The sequence below is a fragment of the Mya arenaria genome, chromosome 12, assembly GCF_026914265.1.
Source record: "Mya arenaria isolate MELC-2E11 chromosome 12, ASM2691426v1".
NCBI lineage: Eukaryota > Metazoa > Mollusca > Bivalvia > Myida > Myidae > Mya > Mya arenaria.
The window spans coordinates 17,511,357-17,527,971 of record NC_069133.1 but is presented as its reverse complement, the minus strand read 5'-3'; the positions used below and the strand labels follow the sequence as shown (position 1 = coordinate 17,527,971).

Genomic DNA, 16,615 nt, shown 5'->3' with positions numbered 1-16,615 from the left:
CTTAGATCTTACGATGATGAGTTAGAACGATCATATGCATACTTGACTGGCACTCATCATAGTCGTGTATACATATGTAAAAATGTTCTCATCAATACGATATCTGTACGTGTAGATAGAGATCTGATGATTGAGAGAAATACTACACATGTTACAAGCAAATACATCAAACACCCTTATCCTTATTCAAATACTTACCAGGATTAAGTAGTCAGCATATAGTAATATCAAAGAAAGAGTTCACACAAGAAGTATGTCACTACGTGTAAGAATCCATAACTTATTTCACTGTTCATAGTTTCTTTTACAATAAATAAACGAACAAATATACTCCAAGTATGTTCACAAATCATATTTTATATATATATATACTCCGAGTCTTAAAAAAAAATAATAGTGAATAGTCTGCGCATGTCAAATCCAATAAACGAACAAATTTACACCGTAGTATGTACACAGTAATACACTTCCAAAGACCTTTACAAAAATGCTGGTACTATTAGCACTCTCATTGCGCCAAATCCACTCTGCCATTCAAAAGTGAGTATCGGTAAATCACGGGAGTGACAGTGTAACGGTTGTTGTACACGTGGAACACGTGCTGTACCGCTCTAGTCCTGATTTCGCGTAGAAATGAGGACGTAAACAGACATGTACCTGTATTATTAGAGCCACTTACTGTCGGCTAAGAAGCTAAACTGTATGCCACACACATGTAAAAAGTCTATCCTAAGACTCCAGTTTCAAAACATGCACTTTATACCTCAGGGTCAGTGAATGAGCTTCTCATGTATTAACACCATGGACGAATATAAACAATTCATTCAATGTTGGAAAGCTTTCTGAAGAACAGAAAACTATATTAACGAACAATTAAGATAACACATATTGCTATCTCCCAATATTTTCTTTCACATTACAAGGCATTAGTACAAACAGAATGTCGAACTGTATTTTGACAGGGAACATGCACTTATGCATGCACTGTTCCATCTCCTGTGATGCTGGATTTATTTTAACGTCCACTCATATGCAAGCAATACAGCAAAGCAACATTTAAAAGACTCCCTAAATAAAAACCGATGCGTTTAAATACAATCTGGTATCCTATAACATTAAAAACCACTACTCAATTTTCGTCTACATTTGTTGTGTCCTCATCCGCAAAAACACGACCATCACAAGCATGGTCAAACTGTCATTATAACTCCTACGTTTGACTTCTGAATTGTACCGTAGAACGTAATAAGTGACTTGAGCGGTCAGCCTGACCACAATGAGGAAATGAACCTCCTATCGGAGAACCTTTGACATTTGCCCTAATCAGTGTGTTTAGAATCCGGTAAGAAACAGTTATGAAAGGATTATTTTGTTGTTCTTTACGTAGTGAAGACGTAAACCAACACGTCCTTTAGAGGTTACAGTATCAGTATCATGTAGTCATTCAACAATGATGGCTTGACAAGCATGCGGAAAATATTCACAGGAACAATGGTATTAACCGACATAGCATTAGTCATGCACATACAGTAAATTCTGGTAATTTCAGCCCTCGTTTGAAGACAATTTATTACATGACGACAGTAGAAAGGTAATCTAGAATTCAAGACGCGACCCTGTAAGCAATTGCAAACTCTAATAACAACAGATGCAGGATATGTGTTCCTCAAACTAACTAATGTAAGTTATGATTAGCACCGACAACTAATATTTGTATGATTACAATGCCAATTAGGATGCGTAAGCGGTTGGACATTCGGAAAATGAACCAGATTGCATAAGTCCTGGGTGTCTCATCACATTTGGTGTGTTTTCATAACAGTGAGTGAAATAAATCAATTGAAAAAAAAATGTAAAATCTGTCCGTTAAAAATTTGCTTCTATACATTTCTATTACGAATAATAAACTCCTGCATTACTTTGTCTCTGTTCTCTAATCATCTGATGTGGAGTTTTCTTTTATTCAATCAGAGACAAAATAACGAACATTTGGGAAAATCTATGTTGCAGAGTCGCTCATTAAACTGCCATGTAATTGAAAGACATTCAGGTCAAAATCTTAACAGCTAATTAGAGCTGTAAGTAAAAATAAATAAATAAGATTATTCGGCAATTGTTTTACGGATATTCAATGAAATGTGCAGAAAAGGTCAAGGCAAGGTGGATGCAATGCACATAATGCTAATAAACACAACCAGGTGAAGTGGCTTACTGATATCAAATACGTTTCAGTATTGTAAAGGTTCAATGGAAACAATTGACGAAGGAGTGTTTAAGATCTTTGGTGCAGAATTTATGATAACAATGCCGATACACTTGTTTGTTCATATCTTTATGATTGATTTTCGGAAGAGATGTGTGAAATAAATTCATCAGATATAAGCGTTTATAAACAGAATGACCACAAACAAGGCTTTTAAAACAAATCAGTCTATAGTTTAATGGTCAGTTATAATACAATTTGAAAGATAGATGAATGGTATACGATTTGGTATCTTTAATAATTGGGTAGGCTGTCACTTCACTGATTTACGAGAACGTACGACACATTAACTTCTGTAGTATACACGGATGAATTCGACATGGCCATTTAATCTTCATTTGATTTCACCTAAGCCTTAAGCACATATTTTATGTTTAAGGCAATCGAAAACTGTATCGTTCTAAGTCGAATTCTTTTACGATTTTGGAATAAAAAATCTTTGGTCGCAAACAGTATTTTTTGTATTACTTTAAATTGACAAAACCCTGTCTGGGCATTTGCCGTTTAATTATTTCTGGTATCATTGAACGATAGCTTTATTATTTATAATCTTTAGACAAAAAATAGTCGTGAACGTGCATCATATATTGATTGTTTATGTTATCATATTTCTCTATCTTTAATACGTTTCTTTGCCTTTTTCTTTAAACGTTAACTTAAGATTTTCGCATTGTTGAGAATGTTCTCCACTGTATGGGTTTGTGTACGGAATAGCTACGTAAGCACCTGACAGAACTGGTGTAATAAATAACAATTATGATGAAATGTGACCTTATATGGCACATAATGTCTTAGTCTATATTTTGTTGAGTATAAGTTTTAACAAGATACAAGAGTACTTACTTATTTTGAGTATATATCGTGGTTGTTACATCCATAGAAATAGAGTAAAAATTAACATTAAAACTTAAAAATTAAAACTAACTTAAGGTAGTATATGAAACCATTGTACAAATATTTAAGTAAAAACGTAGCCTTAAAGTTTAAACGGTAAGATACTACTACTATCACCGAATGGTGAATGTTTGTATTGACTAGTCAGTTGAAATATTAATCCTACATCTTCACACAATAATCAGGAGCAGGTTATCGTGCGCATGGCGAGAGATACAGAGCAGCGCCATACCTTGCGTACGCGCTGTTGGAGATCGCTGTTCGAACAGAAAAAACCCTATAATATGAAATTGATTTGTGTTATTTATAAACTTCATAATGCAAAAAAGTGCAATATCGTAGATAACCAGCGCGATTTTTTTTTATAAAACCTTGAACAATGTGAGTTCCGTTCACAGTAATTATTCCTTTCATACACAATTTCTTCCTTTTTTAAAGGTCGTTTTGTAAGCTATCTAAGAGACCAACGAAGTATACAATGTCAAATTTAAATGATTGATGAATTTAAGGCCGGATGAAACTCAATATGCGAACTGACATTTGAACCACCCCAATATTATTGAGCACCTTTTGAAAAAGTATGCAACATGTTTCATAGGTACGAATATTATCGAGTTATATTTTTTAATGTTTGTATGTTGGCTCAGTTTTCGCATATGCGCGGCGAATTTGTAAAAATGCGTGCAGTCGACATTGTGCAAAAGAGCCCATTAAAGGGAAAAATATAGTTGTAGCAAAAGCAATGTTTTATTTCGCATAAGCAACTTACAAAGTTTATAGCGATAACATAAAACATGTGTACGATTTAATGCATTTTAGAAAAATGTAAAATAGAGCATAAGTTCGTACAAATAACCCAGTCATGTTCTTATTTTCATTGCAAAACTTATATATATATATATATATATATATATATATATATATATATATATATATTTAGAAACATCGATTAGATCCGGTCTTGATATTAATGACATTAGTTTGTGTAAAGAAGGCAATCTGCAATAGTAAGACTTTACACATTTCAAATGTAATTCTCTATATGCTAGAAATACCTAAAAAGTAATCTAATTCTATAACTTGCATATAACAATAAACAAACGATCTTTTGTCTTCAGAGGTATAATGGAACCTTTTTTAATGGCCAAATTATGAGCAAGCATCCTGTATTTCGTGAAGGGGTATCTATATTTCAGAATATCCATGTTATCAAAGTATGCTTAAATGGATAATTATTATCAAATCTGCTTATTCATATATATATTCTTATTAATGTTCATGAAACTTTATTCAAATTCGAAGTGCTTATTTTGTGCCAATGGATGTAAAATTGTGATTAGCATCATTTCAAGCATCATATAAACCTTTCTCAGAATGCTATTTTCGCGGCAGTTCAATATTTGAATCCTTTATTTAATCATTCTATTTTTTTTTCTAAAAACAATAAGTGGTACTTTTCCTAATTCTCAATCCATTTTAAAACCTCCTCATACTTCCATGGGTTTGGTGGATATATCATTTAGACAAAGGTTAAGTAAACAGGTTGGAAATCAGCAACACGAGAAACTATTGACACTATTTTTCTTAAAAATGTTTTCATACTTAGTCTACATATATAACGATGATGATGTACATTCTATTTCTGTATTTGTAAATGAAAAATATACAAAAACGATGAATAAGACGACGGCGATTGTGATGATGATGATGATGATGATGATGATGATGATGATGATGATGAAAATGAAGATAAAGATGAAGTTGAAGATGATGCTGCTGCTGCTGATGATGATGATGAGGGTGCCAGAAGAGGCTGTGGATATGGTGTTGTTAATGTTGTTGATGATAACATTACTTGCTGTGGAAGTATAAACTGACAAATTGTGATCGGCGTGTAAACAACGTAATCCTGGTGCACGCCAGCCAGCAAATTTCAAAGATTGTCTGATATCTTTGATCTTTCAGTTGAGTTAGAACGATATGCATTATGGACTGGCAATCGTCATAGTCGTGTATACTGTATACATTTGTTCAAATGTTCTCATCAATACAATATCTATACGCGTAAATAGAGATCTCATGATTTAGAGAAATACTACACATGTTACAAGCAAACACATCAAATTCCTTATCCAAATACCTACCAAAATTTAGTAGTCGGCATAGAGAAGAAGCAAAGAAAGAGATCACACCAGAATTATGCCACTGCATGTAAGAATCTAAGAATTATTTCACTGTTTAGAGTTTCTTTTACTATAAACATACGAACAAATATACTCCTACATACATACATAAATCATACTAATACACCCAATCTTGAAACAAATACTAATAATTAGTCAAATTCAATTTACGAACAAATATAAACCATAGTATGTACACAGTCATTCACTTCCAAAGACCTTTACAAAAATGCAAGTACCATTATCACTCTCCGTGCGCCAAATTCACTCTGCCATTCAAAAGTGAGTATAGGTAAATCACGGTAGTGACAGTGTAACGGTTGTTGTACACGTGGAACACGTGCTGTACCGCTCTAGTCCTGATTCCGAGAAGGAATGAGGACATAAACAAACATGTACCTGTATCATTAGAGCCACTAACTGTCAGCTTAGAGATTTAAATGTATGCCACACACATGTTAATCTTCTAACCCAAAACTCAAAACATGCGCGTTGTACCTAAAGGCTAGTGTATGAACTTATGAGATTCATGAAAAGAATACCATTTCTTGGTATTCATGACTTTCCCTTCATTTTGTTCAGTTAAGAATGGCAGTGTTTTAATGGCTCGTAATAGGTTATTATAAATATAAAGAGATACAAATGTATATCATTTCTATAATTACAATACAGTAACCATTTTGAAAGAGTATCAGTATAATTTAAATACATAAACTGATAAAGGTTTAAAATGCAGAATTTGCAGCGGTACTTGATATGCCGAATAGATAGGTTTAATGAAAACAAATATTTCGATCGTTTTCACAAGTATTGAAATTTGTATTTTAATAAAAACAAATTGAGAAAAAATCAATGCAAGTTCCATACTCAGTTTGTGTTGTTGATGTGTTTTATCTTACAATTAATTAATGCATCGCTTGTGAAATATCACCATAAACAAATATAAACAGTGTGGACAGGTAATAACTATTTTCTTTCAATGTTAAAGAGGTGTAAAGCCGTCTCAAGTTAAACAAACTGAAAAGTAACCATGACTTTCATCGCTAGGTATTCTAAACAGAAAACTATCTTAACGAACAATTAAGATAACACATATTGCTATCTCCAAATGTTTTCTTTCACATTACAAGGCATTAGTACAAACAGAATGTCGAAATGTATTTAGACAGGTAACATACACTTATGCATGCAGTGTACCATCTCCTGTGATGTTTAATTTCTTTTAACGTCCGCTCATATGCAACTAGTTGTGGACAGCATTGCAACATTTAAAAGATCTACTCCCTAAATTTAAACACATACGTTTAAATGCAATCTGGTATCCTATGACAATAAAAACCATTTCTTAAATTTCGTCTACATTTATTGTGCCCTAATCCACAATCACAACCAGCGGCCAAACTATCATTATATCTCCTACCAAAGACTTGATTGGTTCTGAAACGTACAGATGAACTTTTAAAGTGACTTCAGCGGTCAGCTTTTCCACAATAAGAAAATGAACCTCCTTTCGAAGAACCCTTGACATATATGTGCTAATGAATGAGTAAACAACCCGGTTGAGGACGGTTATGAGAGGATTATTATTTTGTCCTTTACGTATAATAGGATACCAGTTATGACACAAAGCAACATATCATTTAGAGCTCATGGTATCAGTATCACGTGGTCGTACAACAATGAAGTCTATACATCCGTGCGGAAATTAATCACAGGAACAATGGTATTAACCGACATAGCATTAGTCATGCACATACAGTAAATTCTGGTAATTGCTGCCCTCGTTTTTAGACAATTCATTTCATGACGACAGTAGAAAGGTAATCTAGAATGCCAGACGAGAGCCTGTGAGCAGTTGCAAATTCTAATAACAACAGATGCTGGATATGTGTTCCTGCAAATAACTTCTGGAAATTATGATTAGCACCGAACACTAATATCTGTATCATAACAATGCCAATTAGGATGCGTAAGTGGTTGAAAACGATAGTCGTATTCGGAGGAGATAAACAAGAACATGTTTCTAAATTCGATGCCTTAAAAACGTTTAAATGTTATGCAGGTAGATTTACATCATCAAAAGTGCAAACATAGGTCAACATAGCATTTGGTCATCGTTACAATAGAGAAAAATATACCAGAATGTTCATGTTAGTCTACCACATATAATTGCTTTGCTAACCTATACACATTGATGTTAGTCTGCCACCATATTATTATTATGCTAAAATATTAACTTTTATATGAGACTGCCACGTTATTATTGTCATGGCATATGTCCAACCATTGTCGCGGTTTTGTGTTGTAATTTGTTCAGTCATTTCCCTCTTGGTCCTCCAAAAGGACTGGTCTTATTTTATAAAGTCAGACATAGAAATAAATTTGGAACAAAATTCATGTTTCAATGACATTACGTCATCGCAAGTTAAAATTAGAGCTCTATTTTTAATAATTATCAATACAACTATCCGAAAAGCGTAACTAACGCTATTGAAAACGGAACAAATCAGGCTTTGATATAGACAATTATGTCCGGATCGCCTATAATTGCTGTTTGGTGTGTTTTAATACAGTAAGTGAAACATCTCATTTGAAGCAAATCGTTGCCAACATAATACCTGTGATTGAGTCCCTTTAAATTAAGCTTCTGTACCTTTCTGTTTAGAATAATGAACATCCTCATTGCTTTGTCTACGCTTTATTTCTGTGCTCTAATCATCTTGATGATGTCCTGGAGTATTCTCTTATTCAATCAGAGACAAAATAGCTTACATTGAGAACTAGTGGCAGAGTCGCTTTCTGAACCGTTAAGAAACTGAAAGCGATCCAGAAAAAAACCCCAACCTTTACAGCCTATTAAGACTGAAAGTAAAAAAGTAATTTAAGATAACTTGGCAATCATTCTAAAAGAATGGTTACTTTAGTTAAGTGTGAAAACGCATACTATCACGTCCTAGTATGTCAAAAATGTGAACATGCCTCTGATGATAATGACATTTTGGCACGCTTCAACAATTAACAGCTTGCACTTACGTCATAGGGCACACTCATACAACTATTTGATACAAAAATGCTAATTTCTTTGTTTTTACCCTTTTCTGTGTGATTTATATCTACTTAATAATTCACTCATTGTCTTTTGATAAGGTATACAATTCGTTTTTGCTGTCATTGTCAAAATTCTATATTGTATTTTGGACATTTCACTAGCGAAGGTAATTATAAAACTGTTAACGGATAACCGATAGTCAATGAACTGTTAAGAATAGGTCAAGGCAAGGTGGATCTCATGCACGCGATGTGAATATAAACACAACCAGATGAAGTGGTATACAGATATCAAGTTCTTTACAGTATTGTAAACGTTCAATAGAAAAATTGACGAAGGAGTGTAAAACATCTTTGGTGCAGAATTTATGGTAACAATGCCGGTACACTTGTTTTTTCATATTTTTATGATTGATTTTTGGAAGACATTTGTGGAAAAAGTACATCAGATATAAGCATTTATAAAGATAATGACCACAAACAAGGCTTTAAAACAAACCAGTCTATAGTTTAATGGTCAGTTATTGCATACTATGAAAGATAGATGAATGATATACGATTGTGGTATCTTTAATAACCACATGCGCCTCTAGGTTATCACTTCACTGATTTACGAGAACGTACGTCACATCGACTGCTGTAGTATACATGGCTGCATTCAGCAAGGTCATTTAATCCTCATTTGATTTCACCTAAGCCTTAAGCACATATTTTATGTTAAAGGCAATCGAAACCTGTATCGTTTTAAGTCAAATACCTCTACGTTCTTGAATTGGAAATCTTTTGACGCAAACAGTGATTTTTATATCATCTGAATTGTCAAAACCCTGTATGGGCCTTTGCTTTTTAAATGTTTTTGGTATCATTGAAAGTTTTATTATTAATGTTCTGTAGAGAAAATATAATTGTGAACTTTTTTCATCATATATTGATTGTTTATGTTCTTATTTCACTCTATCTATAATCGTTTCTTTGCCTTTTTCTTTAATCGTTGACTTGAAATGTTTGCATTATTGAAAAAATTCATCTCCATTGTATGAGTTTGTATATCGAAGTACCTGATAGCACTTATATAATAAATAAAAACAATGATGAAATGTGTACGTATATAGCACATTAAGTCTTAGTCTATATTTTATTGAGTATAATTTTGAAACAAGCTACAGGGGTACTTACTTTCTTTTCATTATAAATCCTGGGTCTTGTTTCCATAAAGATAGTTAAAATTAACATTTAAACTTTAAATTAAACCAACTTAAGGTCGTATATCAAACCATTATACAAATATTTAAGCGAACACGTCGCCTTAAAGTTTAGACGGTAAGATACTACTACTTTCACCGAACAGTAAATGTTTGTATTGACTAGTCAGCTGAAATATTAATCCTACATCTTCACATATTTATCAGGAGCAGGTTATCATTCATAGCGAAAGATACAGAGCAGCTCCATACCTTGCATCCGCGCTGTTGGAGATCGCTGTTCAAACAGAACAAATCCTATAATATGAAATTGATTTGTGTTATTTATGATACTTCAAAATGCAAAAAAGTGCAAAATTGTAGACAACCAGCGCGGAAATAGAAATTTTGTAAAACCTTATACAATAAGAGTTCCGTTCACAGTAATTATTCCTTTCATACACAATTCTTTCTTTTTTAAGGGTTGTTTTGTAAACTATCTAAGAGACAAAAGAAGTAAACAATGTCAAATTTAATTGCTTGACGAAATAAATTCCGGATAAAACTCCATTTGCGAGCTGACATTGTAACACCTCAATATTATAAAGATAATTTTTAAAGAATTTAAGCAACATATTTCATAGATCCGCATATTATCAGGTTATATGTTTAGGTTATCATGGAGGCTAATCTTTACCATTTCGTGTTTTCGCATATTCGCTGCGAATTGGCGAAAATACAACCGAGCGAGAATGCGAATAAGAACCTGTTAAATTCCAAAACATCTAAATTCACTTGAACCGAGTTATCAAAATGTGTGATCAATTTTTAAATTGCATAGCTCAATGTCAAACCAGAGGCCTATTTACTGATAAGCCTGAATAATCTTAATATTGAATGTCTTCATGGGTCAAAAGTTTCAGATTTTTATTGCCAGGCATCAGCATTGTAAAGCTGATTTAACTTGCTTCATCCATTATGATTATGAAAATAATAATAATAGTAATAATGATGATGATGATGATGATGATGATGATGATGATGATGATGATGATGATAATAATAATAATAATAATAATAAATAATAATAATAATAATAATAATAATAATAATAATAACAATAATAATAATAATAATAATAATAATAATAATAATAATAATAATAATAATAATAATAATAATAATAAATAATAATAATAATAATAATAATAATAATAATAATAATAATGATGATGATGATGATGATGATGATGATGATGATGATGATGTTGATGATGATGATGACGATGATGTTCTAATCAATACGATATCTATACGTGTAGATAGAGATCTCATGAGTGAGAGAAAAACCATACATGTAACAAGCAGTACGTCTAGCTCCTAATCAAAATACTACCAGAATTTATTTGTAAGCATGTAGTAGTATCAAAAAAATATATCACACCAGAATTATGTCACGTAAAAATGCAGTAATTATTTCACTGTTCATAGTGTCTTTTATTATAGATAAACGAACAAATAGTTATGCTCCAATGTATATTCACAAATCATATATAATTATATAAACCCCTAGTGTTGAAACAAATACTAGTGACTAGCGCATGTCAAATCCAATATACGAACAAATATACACCATAGTATGTGCACAGACCTTTACACACATGCTACTACCATTATCACTCTTACTGTGCCAAATCCACTTTGCCATTCAAAAGTGAGTATCGGTAAATCGGGAGTGACAATGTAACGGTTGTTGTACACGTGGAACACGTGCTGTACCGCTCTACTCCTGGTTCCGCGTAGGAATGAGGACATAAACAAACAAGTACCTGTATTGCTAGAGCCACTTACTGTCGTCTAAGAGATTTAAATGTATGCCACACATATACAAAACATATTTCCTAAGACTCCAGTTTGAAAACACGCGTATTGCATCTCAGGACCAGTGAATGGACTATGGATTCATAAAAAGAAGACCATTTCTTAGTATATATGACTTACCCATCATTTCGTTCAGTTAAAAGGTCAGTGTTTAATGGCTGATAAAAGGTTAATAAAAAGAGATACAAATATACATTTGTATATCATTTCTATAATTGTAATACAGTAACAATTTTGAAGGAGTACCAGTATTATTTAAACACAATCACGTTAAAAATGCAGAATTTGCAACGGTACTTGATATGTCCTATGAATAGGATTAATCAAAACAATAAAGTCGATTATTTTGACATGTTTTGAAACTTGTATTTTAATAAAATAGTTTGAGAGAAAAAAACAATGCAATTGCCATGCTCATTTTGGGCTGTTGATGTGGTTTATCTAAAAATCACTTCATGTATGGGTTGTGAAATATTAACATTGAAGAATATAAACCTTAAAAAAGCCATATGAAGTTCAATAACCTCAAAAGTAACCGCGACCAGATTTATCATGTTCATCGAGAGATATTTTAAAGAGAAAATTAATAAACAATTAAGATAACACTTGTTGCTATCTCCCAATACAGTACACATTATTAGATATTAGTAAAAAAAACAGAACGTCAAATTGTATTTTGACAGGTAACATGCATTAATGCTTGTATTGAACCATCTCATTTGATATTATATTGCTTCTAATGGCCATTTAAATGCAAACGGTACTGGACAGCATCGCAACATTTAAACAGTTTTAAACACCGATACGTTTCGAAACGACTTGGTTCTTGTTATGACATTAAACACCATTCCAATTGTAACCTTTCACAATGTCGTCTGCATTCATTGCGTCCTTATCCGCAAACACAACCAGCGGCCAATCTGTCATTATAACTCCTACGATTGACTTGATTGCTTCTGATTGTACAGAGGGACCTTTTAAGTGACTTGAATAGTCAGCATGACCACATTGACATAATGAACCTACTTTCGAAGCACCCTTGACAAGTGTGCTTATCAATGTGTTTACAATCCGGTTGGAAACGGTTACGAGAAAATTATTTTGTTGTCCTTTAGGTATATAAGATACAAGTGATGACGCAAAACAACAACGCGTCCTTTAGAGCTCAGTATCAATATCATGTAGTCCTACAACAATGATGACTAGCCATGCAGGCGGAAAATATTTACAGGAACAAGGGTATTAACCGACATAGCATTAGTCATGCACATACAGTACATTCTAGTAAATGCTGCCCTCGTTTTTAGACGATTCATTTCATGACGAAAGTAGAAAGGTAATCAAGAATTCCAGACGCGACCCTGTAAGCAATTGCAAACTCTAATAACAACAGATGCAGGATATGTGTTCCTCAAACTAACTAATGAAAGTTATGATTAGCACCGACAACTAATATTTGTATGCTAACAATGCCAATTAGGATGCGTAAGTGGTTGAAAGTGATAGTCGGATTCGAAGGAGGTAAACAATAACCTTTTTCGAGATTCGATGCCCTTGAACACGTTGGCATGTTATAAAAGTAGAAGACTTTCATAAAAAGTTCAAACATCGGGTCATCGTAGCAGTTGGTCTTCATTACATAGGAGAGAATATGTACCAGATTGCTTTAGTACTGGGTGTTTTATCACTGTCTCTAGTCAAAGGTGTTACAGCTTCAACGTACAAAGTTGAACATAACTTTTATATATATTCGTGTTATAATTTATCGTTCAAGCCAAACAATTGTCAGCATATGAAAGTTCATGTTAATCTGCCACGAAATGATTGTAATATCAATATATGAGGTATCATATCAGTCTGCCATGATATCATGGATATGGATGCCAACACATAAATTTTCATGAATGTTCGTCTGAAACGGAATCATTGTCATACCAAAATATTATTGTTCATGTTAGTCTACCACAAATCATTGATTTGCTGATCTATGCACATTCTTTCAATTTGTTCAATAGTTTTCCTCTTGTTTCTCCAAAAGGACTCGATCTCTTTTTATAAAGTCAGACTAAGAAAGAAATTGGGAACAGAGTGCTTGTTTCAATGACATTTCGTCATCAAAAGTTCAAATTAGAGCTTAAGAATTATTAATGCAACTATCCGAAAAGCGTAACTATCGCTATTGAAAGCGAAAATATTCAGGTTTTGATGTTAACAACTATGTCCGGATCGCGTATAATTGCTGTTTGGTGTGTTTTCATAACAGTAAGTGAAATAACTCATTTGAAGCAAATCGTTGCCAAAATTAAACCTGTGATTGAGTCCCTTTAAATTAAGCTTCTATACCTTTCTCTTAAGAATAATGAACACCCTCGTTGCTTTGTCTACGCTCTATCTCTGTTCACTAATCATTCTTTTATTCAATCAGAAACTAAACAACATAAATGGAAAGCGGGTGTTTTGGCAAAAAGCTATGTGACAGATTCGCTCGTTGAATTGCCATTTTTTTGAATGCCGTCAGGTAAAAACCTTTACAACTAATCGGGCTTGTAAGTTTACAGTTATTAGAAAAATATGTCGACAATTGTGATATAAGAACAGTTAATTTAGTTGAGAGTGAAAACGCAATCTATCGCATCTTAGTCTGTCAAAAATGAGAACATGCCTCTGATGATAGCGACATTTTGGCACACTTCAACTATTAACAGTTAGCTCTTACGTCATAGGACACACACATACCACTGTTTGATACAAAAATGCTAATTTCTTTTGCCTTAACCATTTTTTGGTGTTATTTATAGCTGTTTCACTAATGAAAACTGTGATGATATACACAACGAATGTTTTGCTGCCATCGTCAAAATTTAATATTGCATTTTCGACGTTTCATTTGCAAAGGTAATTATTAAACTGTTTACGGATAACCGATAGTCAATGAACTGTGAATACGAGGTCAAGGCAAGGTTGACCTCATGCACGCGAAGTGAATAAACACAACCAGATGAAGTGGTTTATATGTATCAAGCTCGTTTTAGTATTATAAATGTTCACTCGAAAGAAATGGCGAAGGGGTGTTAAAGATCGTTTGTGCAGACTTTGTGATAACAATGCCGATACACTTGTTTGTGCATATTTTTTATGATTGATTTTCGGAAGAGATGTGTGGACAAAATACACCAGATATGAGCGTTTATCAACAGAATGACCACAAAGACAGATTCTAAAATAAATCAGTCTATAGTTTAATGGTAGGTAATCATACAATTTGAAAGATAGATGAATGATAAACCACTGTGGTATCTTTATGAACTACATGCGCCTCTAGGTTATCACTTCCCTGATTTACGAGAACGTACGTCCTATTGGCTACTGTATTATACAAGGATGCATTCACCAAAGCCATTTAATCTTTATTTGATTTCATCTTAAGCCTTAAGCACATATTTTATGTTTAAAGAAATCGAAAACTGTATCATCCATAATCAAATATCCTCATCTTGAATAAAAAAAAATCAACAGTGATTTTAATATGTTCTAAATTTAAACTTTTATACTGACAAAATCCGGTCTGGGCCATTGCTGTTGAATTATGTCTGGTATAAAGGTACATATGCAATATAAATATCCTTTTGGGAATATTTATGATTTTTGTGCATCATTAAGTGATGTTTATATTATCATATTTGACTATCCATAACATGTTTGTTTATTCACCATTTTCTTTAACTGTTTACTTAAAATTTTCGGATTGTTGAAAATGTTTATCTTCATTGCCGGTATTGTTGTAATATACGCTATGGGTTCGTAAGTACCTGACTGATGTAATAAATAGTAATTTATGATATAATGTGAACGTAAATAGAACATTGAAACTAAGTTTATATTTTCTAAATATAATTTTGAAACAAGATACAAGGGTACTTACTTATTTTAGTATAAATCCTTTGATTTATATCCATAAACAGAACAAACTGACATTTAAACTTTAAATTTAACTAACACTTAAGGTAGTATATGAATCCATAATACAAACGTCGCCCTAAAGTTCACACAGTAGAATGCTACACTATCATCAAATGGTGAATGTGTGTAGTGACTAGTCAGCTGAAATATTAAACCTACATCTTCACACATTTATCAGTGCGCATAGCGAGAGATACAGAGTAGCACCCTACCTTTCGAATGCGCTGTTGGTGGTCGCTGATCGAACAGAAAATATTCTTAATAATCCATAATGGATTTGTGTTATTTCGTAACTTTAAAATACAAAAAGCGCAAACGTGTAAAGATTTAGAACGTCTCAAACGTTTTCAAATCTTTATACAATTATTTAAGCGAACAATTTCGCCTTTATAAGTCCATATTACCACGATTAAACGAGTACAGAGCATGTATTACAATGAATTCATGCAGCAACCATACCAGAGCGTAAACTATCCCTAAATACCACCGGTAATCATTTCCAGTGCAAGTATTATGGCTTAATTTAGAATACAGCAACCATCACAGATGCCAATCGTAGTAATACGCTACAGTCCCAACGCTACAGGCTATTTACATGGAGATGACTTCTTGTCATCAGAAGATCTTGCAAATCGAATTTTTCAATAACATTATCTTCGAACATTTAAATAGTCATCATCGAACAGAAAATGTCCATACTTTTATGATGTAAAGAGGAACCATCAGATGTAACAACTTAGTTTGAGATTTGTCTTATTGAGCTTTGCCTCTAATTGTTTCCTTGATGATGACTCGATGATTCACTGTTTTCTGTATTCCATAAGGGACAGCATAGTGCTGGCGCCTATTAAATACTGAAATATATGTTCATTGAGATCCTGAGAAGTGGTTGTTGAGTTTAAACATGACTCAATTCGTATTTTATTCTTCCGAAATCGTTGAAATAAATTTAAATACTTTGCATTCCAGCTGGCTTACGGATGTTGTTATACGATCCGTAATAGAGGGAGTCATTATATTTTTAAGTAGCATAAGGACACGACATATCAATTATCTTCCTTGTTCAACCCTGTTCAGTTACAATTATATACACTTAAAGCTATAAAAATAAAGATAACTTTATTAAAGTATCGCAATTTGATAAATATATTGTTTTTTTATACATGTAACGTAATTTTGAGATTTGAAATGGCCACACGAGACCA

General features: G+C 32.9%; 1 protein-coding gene across 8 annotated transcripts in view; it reads right to left on the bottom strand.

Annotated features, from left to right (window-relative positions):
• Positions 1-16,615, bottom strand: part of LOC128212078 (uncharacterized) — a 126,159-nt gene that overhangs the window by 70,629 nt on the left and 38,915 nt on the right. The window contains exon 1 of one of the 8 annotated variants that reach the window (XM_052917331.1): positions 15,373-15,481. The exons of 5 other annotated variants lie outside the window; for them this stretch is intronic. The gene's annotated coding sequence lies outside the window, so the exon portion shown is untranslated. Of the gene's footprint in view, positions 1-198; positions 216-10,965; positions 10,997-15,372; positions 15,482-16,615 lie in introns of those variants that run through there. 2 more of the 8 variants (XM_052917332.1, XM_052917333.1) reach the window with 2 other exon arrangements.